The sequence below is a fragment of the Betta splendens genome, chromosome 8 (assembly GCF_900634795.4).
Source record: "Betta splendens chromosome 8, fBetSpl5.4, whole genome shotgun sequence".
In the NCBI taxonomy this organism is placed as follows: domain Eukaryota; kingdom Metazoa; phylum Chordata; class Actinopteri; order Anabantiformes; family Osphronemidae; genus Betta; species Betta splendens.
This window is the reverse complement of record NC_040888.2, coordinates 69,925-83,891: the sequence shown is the minus strand read 5'-3', so window position 1 is coordinate 83,891 and position 13,967 is coordinate 69,925. Positions and strand designations below refer to the sequence as shown.

The following is a 13,967-nucleotide window of genomic DNA, read 5'->3' as shown; positions in this document are numbered from 1 at the left end:
ATCCTGCCTGTGCTCTGTTGTTGCTTGTTGTTGCTTGTTGCTGTTGCTGTTGCTGTGCTTTTCTATCTCTCTATCCTCTCACCCCAACCGGTCGAGGCAGATGGCTGCCCGCATCCAGCCTGGTTCTGCTGGAGGTTTCTTCCTCGTTAGAGAGTTTTTCCTCTCCACTGTTGCTGTCAAATTAAATGCTTGCTGTATGTGGGATTTGTTGGGTTTAGTTGTGTGAGGTTTTAAACCTTACTTTGTAAAGTTCCTTGAAATAACTTTGTTGTGATTTGGCGCTATATAAATAAAATTGAATTGAATTTGCTACAGCTGGACATGTAACACAGAAGTAAGGAGCAAAGGCCAAGCTAACTGGCTAAACTGCTACAGCTAACCATATTGAGAATATCTGTGTCTCATACACCACAAAACCCCAGATACTGTATCTCTGTAAGCAACAGAAAAAGACAGTCTTTAGTGCGCAGGTGTGCAGCCTTCCTGCAACACTCTCCGATCGCTCTGTCTTACCGTCTTGTCTTTTCTGTATTTTTCCTCATTTTTTTTGTCTACTTCTTTAACTAGTCTTAAGGCGTACCCTCTCTGATCCTGTTAAATCAGAGAGGGTACGCCTTAAGACTAGTTTAAGAGTTTTTTGCTACGTTTTTTCACTTAGATTTATACTTCCAAAGCTGGTGCGCAAGAGCACCAACTTTGTTTACACACGGCACGAGCTGATCTCACTAAGATCGGCAGCAAAATACCTGACTCAGTCATGTCAAGCTTCCTTGAAGAAATAAGGAGGAAAAGGTCACTGGATAATAAAATGGACGAACTGAGAGCTCTAGTGAGAGAGGAAAACATCTTTGCTAAGTGCAGTTTGATGTGTTCCTGCCGTTAATGCCCCTGTCAACCCTGGAGAGGCCGTTCCTGCCCCTGTCGACCCTGGAGAGGCCGTTCCTGCTCTTGTCGGCCCTGGGAGTCACTGCCTCAGTTCCGCGTTGGCCCAGAAGAAGCGGCCATTCTGTCCCGCGTTGGCCCGAAAGAAGTGGCCATTCTTTTCCGCGTTGGCCAGGAAGAAGCGACCATTCTGTCCCGCTGTAGTATATTTATGTATCATATCATATATTATTATATAGGTAGTGAACAATACGTTCTGGTCAGGTTAAGATGCAGTGACTGTTCCTCAACCCTTGCAGTTTGGCAGGGTCGTTGTCTGGGGAGCATCTGGGATAGACTCCAGGAAACAGACATTTACATTTACTTTTAGGAGTAAAATTCATCATTGCTTATGAGAGAAGTACAGAGAGTAGATGGGTTCGTGTGTCCTCAGTGACTGGGGCGTGAACTGGGTTCGCAGAATCTGTGTTCGCAGAATCTGTTGTTGTTAAAAATGTTTATCCGAGCTGTTCCTAAGGAAATATTCAAAATGTCACACCGACCTGGGAAAGGAACAGAGAGGTTGAAGCTGGGCCAGATGGATCTGGGAGCCGGACAGATAACATGGCCCAGCGCTAGGACTTTCCAAGTAGCCTTATTTGGACATTTGGAAAGACTTTAGGTGGTGGTTATAAGCAGACCTTCACAGGCTGGGGTTTTCAGAGCGCTTCGCAGAGGGTCCGCTGGTAGAACCCAGCGGGCCTTTTCCGACCTCTCAGTTCTCTCTGCAGAGGAACAAGCAGGTGAATTTGGTCTCTGCCTCTCTTGTTATTACTCTTTTGTAATCATTATCTGATTGATTTAATTTGTCATGTATAATAAATTTGTATGCTATTGATTTAAACTTCAAAGTTGAGTTCTTGTGAAATCTCTGTTGTGGTTGAATAAAAGAGAAAATACACGACACCGCGTTGGCCCTGAGAAAGCGACCATTCTGTTCCGCGTTGGCCCTGAGGCAGCGGTTATTCTGTTCCGCGTTGGCCCTGAGGAAGCAGCCACTCTGTCCTCTGTTGGCCCTGAAGAAGCGACATTTCTGTCCCCTGTTGGCCCCGAGGAAGCAGCCATTCTGTCCCCTGTTGGCCCTGAGGAAGCGGCCATTCTGTCCCCTGTTGGCCTTGAATTAGAGGTCGTTCCTGCCCTTGTCGGCTCCGAAGCGGAGGCTGTTCCTGCCCTTGTCGGTCCCAAAGGGGAGGTCGTTCCTGCCCCTGTCGACCCTGGAGAGGCCGTTCCTGCTCTTGTTGGCCCTGGAGAGTCCCTGCCTCAGTTCCCGTTGGCCATGAAGTTCCCGTTCCCTTTCCTGGTGGTTCAGGCTGGTTTGCATCGGTCCTGGACCTGGTGCCTTCTGCTCTCTTGTGTGCAGGTGTCTTCCTTAGAGGTCCTGGTAGCTCCCGGGGTAGCATATTTGCTCTTGCCTCTGGTGGTCCAAGGGAGGCCACACCAGGGGTCTCCAGGAGCTCAAAGATGATCGTTCCAGTTGTGGTCCCTGTGTTCTCTGCTTTGTGTGCTGCTTCCGGGGATCCTGGTGGCCCGGCCCTGACAACGTGTGCCTCAGCTCCTGGTGGTCTGGCACCGACCGCGTCTGCTCCAGCTCCTGGTAGTCCTGCACCGACTGCGTCTGCCTCAGCTCCTGGTGGTCTATCGCCGAATGCGTCTGCCTCAGATCCTGGTGGTCCGGCACCGAGCACGTCTGCCTCAGTTTCTGGTGGTCTGGCACCGACTGCATCTGTCTCAGTTCCTGGTGGTCTGGCACTAAACACGTCTGCTTTGGTTCCTTTTGGTCCAGCACTGACTACGTCTGCTTCGGTTCCTGGTGGTCTGGCTTCGACCGCGTCTTCTTCAGTTCTTTGTGGTCCGGCTTTGACCTCGTCTTTCTCAGTCCCTGGTGGTCTGGTACCATCCACGTCTGTTCCGGCTCCAGATAATTCAGCGAGGATTACGTCCGCCCTGGCTCCACGTCTGGGTTCATCTCTGGTTCTGGCTCCTGCACTTTGTCGTCCCTCATCTCTGGTTCCAGTGCTTCGTCCCTCATCCCTAGTTCCGGCGCTTCGTCTTCCCTTAGCTCTGGTTCCGGCTCTTTGTCGTCCCTCGTCTCTGGTTACAATACCCTAGGGCCCTGCCCTACGCTCGTATTGTCTGCCGGGCTGGTGGTCTTGCCGCCAGCTCCTTCTGCCTTCCTTCTGGGAATTCGCCCTTGAGGGGGCGGGGTTCTGTCATGACATGGACTTTTGTTTGTTAGTTCCGGTTTTATTTTGACACATCCTATTTGTATCCTGTCGGCCTGAGTTCTGGTTTTACCTATCTTCTCTTGTACCTGCCTGTTAGTTTCCGTCTAGCTTCTCCCCCGGTCATATGTTCAGCCCACCTGCATCTAGTCACTAATCAACCCCAGCATTTAAGCACCATGTCTGCGTGTCACCTCTTGCCAGATTGTTTGACCACGCACCTGTGTCGACTCCCCTTGCTTTACCGGTTCCTGATCTTCGCCTGTCTGACTCTGAGTGTGCTTAATGTTTCTTGGTTTGCCTGCCATTTAAGCTCTGTCTCCTGGCTGTGCATTTGGGTCCTTCATTCCCTGCCTCCCTGCCAGTGCATGACAGATTCCACTGTAATGATTCATGTCTGATTGTTGAAGAACCAACAATCAAACATGAATGGGCATGGCCGCTGGCAACATGGCTGCTGCAATGAAGTGCAGCGCTGGAGAGAAAGAGAGGAAGTAGCTTTGCAGGGCTTTTAAACATCAGCCTCCAGGTGACACCAATCAGCCAGGGATTCAGGGAGGAGTCAGTCCAGGTCATCTGCAAAACTCTTTAGAGAAACTGTTCAGCACGTAACACCCTTACGCATAAGCACTTTGATCCATGGCTTCATGTCATAGAACAAATGCACAACACACAAAAGTACAAGAACATTACACCCTTAAAAAGCCATCTACTGCAATAGTTCTCCGATGCAGCATCCCAATACTGTGAGGGTAGAATTCCATCCTTTTTCTGCTCCAGTTCGAGGTCTTTGGGTGACAGAAAAACTTCACCAAATCTTTACACCTTGCCACAAGCCAGAAAGGTATCCAGCTGAGATGTAACCCTTTGGCCTCTGGATATGGCACTGGTTGTGACACATCCAGGTGTCTCTGGATACTGCTTTTCAACACTCTTCACACAGTGTCTCAATCCTCTCTAGGTTTCTAAATCTAATTTCTCTATTATCTGTTCAGCTCCAACAACAAACACAACCTTAAATAGAAAATATCATCTGTTGAGGCTACTGATGTCTTCACATCTGAAGCCTCACACCTCTAAAGGCTAAACCCGCCTTTTCCTTCTAGAGCTCAGCTATTGTCATCACTCAGTCAACAGCAGGTTTAATAAGGCAGTAAATTCTGTGTTGGGCTCAGGTTTTGTTCAATCAACCAAAGTTTACTGACCTTACCTTTGTTCCTGTATCAAAACTGATGTAGGAGCCACATTCTATATTACTGTATTTATTGCTTATTTATTGGTTTAGTTTGATCACATGATACCATACCATAAATAGCCCCCGCTCATCTGTGCTCAGGTGGAAAGTGGGAGGAGATAAAGTTGGGTAGCTGTAATTTACTCTAAACACTTTCACTAACACACGTGTAATAGGAACAATTTCTCTTTTAGTATTCTATACACTCCTCCCTGAACCGCCGCCTTACCGTGGTGGAGGAGTTTGTGTGCCCGAATGACCCCGGGAGCTATGTTGTCGGGGGCTAAATGCCCCTGGTAGGGTCTCCCAAGGCAAACAGGTCCTGGCGACGGGCCAGACTAAGAGCGGTTCACAACCCCCCTATGAAAGACAAACCACCAAGGCCAGAGACGTCGCCCGGTATGGCGCAGCCGGGGCCCCGCCCTGGAGCCAGGCCCGGGGTTGGGGCTCGTATGCGAGCGCCTGGTGGCCGGGCCTATTCCCACGGGGCCCGGTCGGGCACAGCCCGAAAGAGCGACGTGGGGCCGTCCTCAAGTGGACCCACCATCCGCGGGAGGAACCGTAGGGGGCTGGTGCAGAGTGGATTGGGCAGCAGTCGAAGGAGGGAGCCTGGGCGCCCCAATCCCTGGATAACCAATCTGGTTATTGGGACATGGAATGTCACGTCACTGGGGGGAAAGGAGCCTGAGCTTGTGCAGGAGGTCGAGCGGTACCGGCTAGAAATAGTCGGGCTCACCTCCACACACAGCCTGGGCTCTGGAACCCAATTCCTTGAGAGGGGCTGGACCCTTTTCTACTCTGGAGTTGCCTGCGGTGAGAGGCGGCGGGCTGGTGTGGGCTTGCTCATAGCTCCCCAGCTTAGTTGCCATGTGTTGGAGTTTTCCCCGGTGGACGAGAGGGTCGCTTCCCTGCGCCTTCGGGTGGGGGATAGGTCACTCACCGTCATTTGTGCTTACGGGCCGAATGGCAGTGTGGAGTACCCGGCCTTCTTGGGGTCCCTGGAGGGAGTGTTGGAAAGCGCTCCAACTGGGGACCCCATCGTTCTTCTGGGAGATTTCAATGCCCACGTAGGTAACGACAGTGATACCTGGAGAGGCGTGATTGGGAGGAACGGCCTCCCTGATCTGAACCCGAATGGTGTTATGTTATTGGACTTCTGTGCTAGGCACAGTTTGGCCATAACTAACACCATGTTCGAACATAAGGGTGTCCATCGGTGCACATGGCACCAGGACACCCTAGGCCGGAGGTCGATGATAGACTTTGTAGTCGTTTCACCTGACCTTCGGCCATATGTTTTGGACACTCGGGTGAAGAGAGGGGCTGAACTGTCAACTGATCACCACCTGGTGGTGAGTAGGATCCGCTGGCAGAGAAGGAGGCTGGAACGACTTGGCAGGCCCAAACGTATTGTGAGGGTCTGTTGGGAACGCCTGGCTGAACCCTCTGTCAGACGGACCTTTAACTCACACCTCCGGGAGAGCTTCGACCAGATTCCGAGGGAGGTGGGAGACATAGAGTCCGAGTGGACCATGTTCTCCGTCTCCATTGTCAACGTGGCCGTTCGGAGCTGTGGACGCAGGGTCTCCGGTGCCTGTCGTGGTGGTAATCCCCGAACCCGGTGGTGGACGCCGGAGGTAAGGGACGCCATCAAGCTGAAGAAGGAGTCCTACCAGGTATGGTTGACCTGTAGGACTCCTGAGGCAGCTGATGGGTACCGGCAGGCCAAGCGTGCTGCAGCCCGTGCCGTTGCGGAGGCAAAAACTCGGGCTTGGGAGGAGTTCGGGGAGGCCATGGAGGAGGACTATCGCTCGGCCTCAAAGAGATTCTGGCAAACCGTCCGGCGCCTCAGGAGGGGGAAGCAGTTCTTTACCAACTCTGTTTTCAGTGGAGGTGGGGAGCTGTTGACCTCAACTGGGGATGTTATCGGACGGTGGAAGGAGTACTTTGAGGATCTCCTCAACCCCTCCGACATGCCTTCTGCTGAGGAAGCAGAGGCAGGGGACTCAGAGGCGGACTTGCCCATCACCCAGGCTGAGGTCACCGAGGTAGTTAGTAAGCTCCTCGGTGGCAGAGCAGCGGGGGTGGATGAGATCCGTCCTGAGTACCTCAAGTCTCTGGATGTTGTGGGGCTGTCTTGGGTGACACGCCTCTGCAACATCGCGTGGAGGAGGGGGACAGTTCCTCTGGACTGGACAACCGGGGTGGTTGTCCCTCTTTACAAAAAGGGGGACAGGAGAGTGTGTTCCAACTATAGGGGGATCACACTTCTCAGCCTCCCTGGGAAAGTCTATGCCAGGGTACTGGAGAGGAGAATTCGGCCGATAGTCGAACCTCGGATACAGGAGGAACAATGTGGTTTTCGGCCTGGTCGTGGAACGCTGGACCAGCTTTATACCCTCAGCAGGGTGCTTGAGGGTTTGTGGGAGTTTGCCCAACCAGTCTACATGTGCTTTGTGGATCTGGAGAAGGCATTCGACCGTGTCCCTCGTGACATCCTGTGGGGGGTGCTCCGGGAGTATGGAGTCCAGGGCCCTTTGCTAAGGGCTGTTCGGTCTCTGTACAACCGGAGCAGGAGCTTGGTTCGCATTGCCAGCAATAAGTCAGACCTGTTCCCGGTGCATGTTGGACTTCGGCAGGGCTGCCCTTTGTCACCGGTTCTGTTCATTATTTTTATGGACAGAATTTCTAGGCGCAGCCAGGGGCCGGAGGAGGTCTGGTTTGGGGACCACAGGATTGCATCTCTGCTTTTTGCAGATGATGTTGTCCTGTTGGCTTCATCAGGCCAGGACCTCCAGCGTGCGCTGGTGCGGTTTGCAGCTGAGTGTGAAGCGGCTGGGATGAGAATCAGTTCCTCCAAATCTGAGGCCATGGTTCTCGACCGGAAAAAGGTGGTTTGCTCTCTCCAGGTTGGAGAAGAGTTCCTGCCTCAAGTGGAGGAGTTTAAGTATCTTGGGGTCTTGTTCACGAGTGAGGGAAGGAAGGAGCGTGAGTTTGACAGACGGATCGGTGCGGCGGCTGCAGTAATGCGGTCGGTGTATCGGCCCGTCGTGGTGAAGAGGGAGCTGAGCCGAAAGGCAAAGCTCTCAATTTACTGGTCAATCTACGTTCCTACCCTCACCTATGGTCATGAGCTTTGGGTCTTGACCGAAAGGGCAAGGTCACGGATACAAGCGGCTGAAATGAGCTTCCTCCGCAGGGTGGCTGGGCGCTCCCTTAGAGAGGAGTAGAGTCGCTGCTCCTCCACATCGAGAGGAGCCAGCTGAGGTGGCTCGGGCATCTAGTTCGGATGCCTCCTGGACGCCTCCCTGGGGAGGTGTTCCGGGCATGTCCCACCGGTAGGAGGCCCCGAGGAAGACCTAGGACTCGCTGGAGAGACTACGTCTCTCGGCTGGCCTGGGAACGTCTTGGGGTCCCACCGGAAGAGCTGGAGGAAGTGTCCGGGGAGAGGGAAGTCTGGAACTCTCTGCTTAGACTGCTGCCCCCGCGACCCGGCCCCGGATAAGCGGATGAAAATGGATGGATGGATGGATGGATGGTATTCTATACAGTTATTATATGGTCTATGACAATGTTCAGCATGACTGTTCTTTTTTTTCTTTTTATGTAAGCAATTCATTTCTTTTTTTGTCTTACATCTTTTTATGTACTTGCCATTTCTCTTAGATTGTTCTATGGTTCTCTCTGCCTGGTACACCATGAAACTTGCTCCAATATAGTTTCCAAAACGATGGCTGTGGAGCTGTGTCTCTCTTTGTCTGCTGAGATTGAGCATTCCTTCCTCTCTGATAGTCAGATGTCAGTGATACAGGTGGTAGAATATAAACATCTCCACACACGGTGACAGAGATAAAGTGGTACAGTACAGTACATGCAATTTGATTGGCCCTAGAGGGTTAAAAAAGCAGGTGACATCCGGAAGACTTGCATTATACCTCCATTGTGTATGTCCTGAACTCCCCAGCTGGCTTTTGATTTTCTTTTCCCATTATCTTTTATTTTTCCCTTTTATTACCATAAATTGTACAAAAGACAACACTCTCATCAGCTTCTTTATTACATAATTTCCATCACATCATGTTAATGCCATCCCCGTCACTTTCTGATAATGCATTCTCTCTGTACAGACCGAGCTCCTCCCATCACCCTGGCTTTCACAAGTGTTATTTACCTCGTCTACCTCACCCTTTTGGTGAATAATTTTATTTTATAGCTTAAATAACCTTGTAGTGAGACACACAACACACAACAGATCTGATAAATAGGCTTCTTAACCTTAGCTGTAAGTACTGCTGCCACCACTACTATTATTAATGCCTGCCATGCCATTGTTAAATTAATAATGCCTGATTATATACAGTTGAGATATTGTATGTAAGTATTATGTGATTATGTACAATTATATATGCACAAGTGTATGTACATTAGTATATGCACACGCCTTTATAATTATTAGCAGTATTAGTGTTAACATAGTGAATAACAACAATATTGCAGTTGTTGACTTACTAAGGTGTTAAATGTTTACGTTTAATAATATATTTATTTGGATAAATAGCTGACTTTGTTACAAACCAACGATGGAGGAAGGACCCAATTGCACAGCGTTGACTTGAGTATGATAAGAAGGTTATTAGCAAGGTCAGGCAGGCAGAGGTCATACACGGTGGAGTAGCAATCAGGATCCGACAAGGAGCAGGCAGAGACGCGGACAAGGTACAAGCAGAGGTCGACTTACAGTACAGGACGGTCATAGGCTAGGCAAGAGTAGGGTCGAGGACAAAGCACGCTCAGTAACACAAGGCAAGAGGTCAAGGAATGCTGGAATGCTAGTGAGGAATCAACGTAGACAATCTGGCAGGGAACTATGGCTAGAGGTGGAGCTTAAATACTACATGGCTAATGACTGATGAGATGCAGGTGATGATAACAACAGGAAGTAAAGCTGGGTAGACTGGGTGTGGACTAAACAGGAAATGATAACAAAATAAAACCGGACATGACTAGACAAACGTATCTAAGAAACATGAATTGTGACAGACTTTGTGGTTCTGTTGGGTTATTGGTGGATTTGATTTTTGCAATTACACAAAGTCATGAAGTGCATTTTTTTGTTGTCTTGTTAAATTCACAACCAATTTTACACAGCAAAATTAGACATTGTTAAGTTTGTGAACAGCTGTTTATTAGCATACTTCTGCCTCCACAGCGCAGGTGGTTAGAATGTATGGTGAGTGGACCGAGGGAGACCAGACCTTAATGTGTAACAGTCCCAACTGGGGCGATTAGAGTCAGCTCTTGCAGTGGTTGGAGCAATATGAATATGCATTATGAATATCATAATCTCTCTATAAGTGAGCAAACCAACCAAACCAAACAGCTTCTCAGCTCTTGACAGTGAATACTGTGATGTGAGGGGGATGACAGTTAATGTTTCAACCAGCTCTGTAAATTTTTAATAGTTGTGCTACATCATGACAATGATAAATATTGGGCTTGTGTTTGCACCTGTTTCATGTCCCACCCTCTCCCCCCACCAGTGGGCGCCGCCATAACACCTCAGTCTGCTCAGGTAAGGAAGACTTGCTACATTCCCAGGACTGGGTTATTGAATGTGTGAATCCTAGTTCCTTCTTCACAGTTTCAAGTATATTTCTGTTTAAAATTCTTCAACTTCCAAAACCTAAATACCTATGTATCTATAATTTTAAATGTTCAGATGATCTCAATAATTAACATATGAACTGAAAAGAGCATGGATGAACATGTGACCTTTTGTGTGCGTGCATGCGTGCGTTCGTGCATGTGTGAGATGAAACCGTACCTGAGATCTCAGGTTTCAGTCCAAGAGAGAGACACGAGGCAAAGCCAGAACACACCATACAGATTGAGTCAGATAGACTAAGGCTGAGCGAGAGACAAGTAGAGAGAGACAAGTCCTGAGACAAATAGACTGCTGTTTATTGGGCATTTCCTGGACAAACCAACAGAACCAGGTAAGAGTTAACCACTGTTCCGCTTATACCTACAGCTACACATTTGTTGTGTCAACATATAAAGGATGTTTTCAAACCATGTAATCAAACCATCCTCAACTGACTTCAGATTTCACCACACCATTTCAAAGTCAGGTTGAAACAGGAACCAGAACATCCGTAATCTTTCATCTATGTTATCAATCCATGGGCAAACCAAAAATAAGGTAAAGGACTTATTTATAAGGGAGGGGTCTAGATTTGCTAAATCTGGTCCCAGGTCTGCAATGATCATAAGTTATTTCACCTGTAGAACTGACTAACATTCAATTTCTGTATCATCTAAATGTGACCCTGAAACAACAGAACCAAAGTCGTATCCAGTCCAGTATATTTAATGAAGATAAGGCCTGTCAATCTACAGGTACATGAAAAAAGGTTTAAATACACACAGAGATGAACTGGGAGCTTCAAGTGTTTCATCTGTGCACATTTTGGGCTGAGCAGCTGTGAGATGATGGGGACAATCTAACGACCAGTACTTACTGGCAGATGTGATGTCACACTGGTCACAGACATGTTGTTTACCTGGATATGACTCTTGCTCGGAATAGCTTTACGAAGTGGCTCTTTAGCTCAACGACCAGGCTCAGGTTTGGTTTTATGCAGCACAATGCTGACTCTGAGTTCAGGTTTAACATAAACCGACTCCCTCAGTATTTATAGGTCGGCTGAACAAGCTGATCAGGGATCAGATATTAACAACTGCTGCAGTCTAATTTAGCTCAGAGTGAACAGGCTAATGCTAACTGAGCAGGGTCACACCGAAAGGTTGACTGATTTTTAGAGACCTAGCATGTAGAGTAACAATTTTGCATCAAGAATGTTATTACGTGGTTGCTGACAGAAGTGTGGCACAATGTGTCCTTTTTTATATTAGTTTAAATTTCCTAGACACAAATGTATAGTTCACACATGTACAGTACAGTACAGCTCATAGTTTTCATATATTGTTGTTGTCATGTGATGCTGTGTTGCTAAGCAACAGGGCTGTCATGTTTCTTGCATTTAGCATATTAATACAGTTCCAGTTCAGGGTTAAGCCTGGAGTCCAGGATCAGATTGTGGGATGGTTCAAAGAGACACTGAATGAAGCATCAGAGTATCACTCTCACTCACATGTGATGGCTGCGCATTTGGTGGTTTTCGAGTTACTTGGCATGTGCATCGCAATGTGATCCCTACAAAACACACACTCAGCAGCCCCTTCCCTGACGCTCTCTCTCTCTCTCTCACACACACACACGCACGCACGCACGCACGCACGCACGCACGCACGCACGCACGCACGCACACACACACACACACACACACACACACACACACACACACACACACACACACACACTGGCTTCAACATAAGTGTGTGATTAAGATCTGGCAGCAAGTCTGGACTGGAGCCGTTTCCAGTCCACAGAGATTTCCAAGAGAAACTGGAGAAATGTCTGTAGTCAACTGTCAGAGACTCTCTGTCTCAATCACAGTCTCAGAAGACCTTAATTTATACTGGGAAAATAGAAACACTAACCTGTAATTAGTTCAGTCTGACCAGTATAGTTTATTGTAGAAAGCTACAAGTTGACATAGTTCATCATCCACCATCATAAATCATTGGTGCTTAAGTATGTTGTTTGAAGTTTATTGGCTCACAGTTTTACTAGCTTATGATTTTGAGGACCATTGGTTCATCAAGAATCAGGAGCGCGAAAATGGTGTTAGTTCATTAATAGTCATGAGGCAGTGTGAACAGTGTCTGCAGCACCCCCTGTCTGCAGGAGGACCTGGTCAGCTGTAGTCTGTCATTCACACACACGGAGAAACAGTCACATCGTTTTATTTTAGCGTGTGGAGCTGAGAGGAAATGCCAAGCGTCGCTGACTGCATCCAACAACATTCTGTGGTCTACAGTTACACACACATGCACAGAGTCAGTGAGGTGCATTAACCCAGAATGATACAACGGAACAACGCTGATAACAGCTGAGCATGTATGCGTATCTGTATGTGTGTGTGTGGGGGGAATTCAACCTTCAGGAGGCCTGAACCTGGTTCTTCAACTGTGTTCATCGTCATCATCCAAATTACAGCTCCATAAGATTTCTCTGTGGCCGAACTGCAGTGAAAAGGCCATGAATGCAGTTTGGATCTGATACTTTGTAGTGGCGCTGGTCATCACACAGATGAAAGCTGAATGACATCTTAGTAAAGGAAGCACACAGTTGAACTGACGCACACTGTCACAATCAGAGCAAATGATGAGGTCTGTTATGTCTGTACTTACAGATTGTTGTTTCGTAGACACAACATGAATCTCCAGAATAAATCTCCACCAAGCCAGCAGTGACATATATCAGTGACAACGTACTAATACTAACCATAAATCAGCTGCTGTCACTGATTCAGTTCACTTCACAGATTTGTATCAGGTCAAAAGTGATTTTACAATGTAAAGACCTTTACACACTAATACCTCTGCTGTGACCTGGTGCTACATTGGAGAGGAAACACTATCTCAAGACATTTACTATAGATTTTAAAAAAATAAATAAAAACCTGTGTTGCAACTATCTGCTTCTGTCTGTGTGACTCTCAGATCATCTGTCCCAGAGTCCCAGAGACTGTTGGTTCGTTGGTTCCCACAAATATTAAAGTACAGCTAAATACAGCAATATGCACTCACACACACACACACACACACACACACACACACACACACACACACACACACACACACACACACACACACACACACACACCACGCTGACAGTTCTTGTATCATTTAAGGCTGATGACAGACAACAAACATCTTCTAGGTTAGTTAGTTATTATAAGCTTTTGTCAGTTGTGGTCGTGTCTTTCAATGTTGCCAATTTAGTTTTCATCATTGCATTGCAGATTTCCCAGACAGATTTTTTGACAGAGACAGAGGTTTTGCTGTTTGTATGTTTTTTGATGAATATGAAACATGTCTACAAGAGGACATGTGTGGACAGTTAGAGGCCCATCCTTAGCCTCGTGAACTTAAGGTTTCCTCTCAACTGTACTGTTGATTGAGTACAAATTAAATGATAAATAATCAATACATGAACCACTTAGATCAAGTCAAAAAGAAGTATTTTAAAAAAAAGTGTAACAAACTCTGGACTTACTTGCTTACAACATTTTACACAACCCACTTTTTTAAACCCAGTATATGTGTTGTCTAGATCTGAGTGAACCTCACAATCTTTACACAAAAAACTGAGGAAACAGAGGAGGTCAGCGGCTGATCAGAGGGACGAACACGAAAAGTGTGGGGCTGGGTGGGGGGCGGTTGAGCTGGATCATCATCCTCTCTGTAATTTAACACTTGAGGGTTAAACTGATGATTCGCAACAGCTGCTGCTTCCATGACAACGAAAGGGCGAGGTCAACTCTGGCAACTCTGAAGAGCAGACACCAGTGAGGGTTAAACTGTGTGTCCAGTGTGTCCTCACAATAATAGTCCTTGATAAATGCTGAGAGTGTTTACAGAAACAAATATGAAAGTCATTAAGGGATGTCCACAGGTGGAAC

General features: G+C 47.7%; 1 protein-coding gene across 1 annotated transcript in view; it reads left to right on the top strand.

The window, feature by feature from the left end:
- The first annotated feature begins 10,217 nt into the window (after positions 1 to 10,217).
- scn4ab (sodium channel, voltage-gated, type IV, alpha, b) overlaps positions 10,218 to 13,967 on the top strand; it is a 38,977-nt gene continuing 35,227 nt past the window's right edge. Inside the window, exon 1 of the mRNA XM_029159222.3 lies at positions 10,218 to 10,373. The gene's annotated coding sequence lies outside the window, so the exon portion shown is untranslated. The remainder of the gene's footprint in view (positions 10,374 to 13,967) is intronic.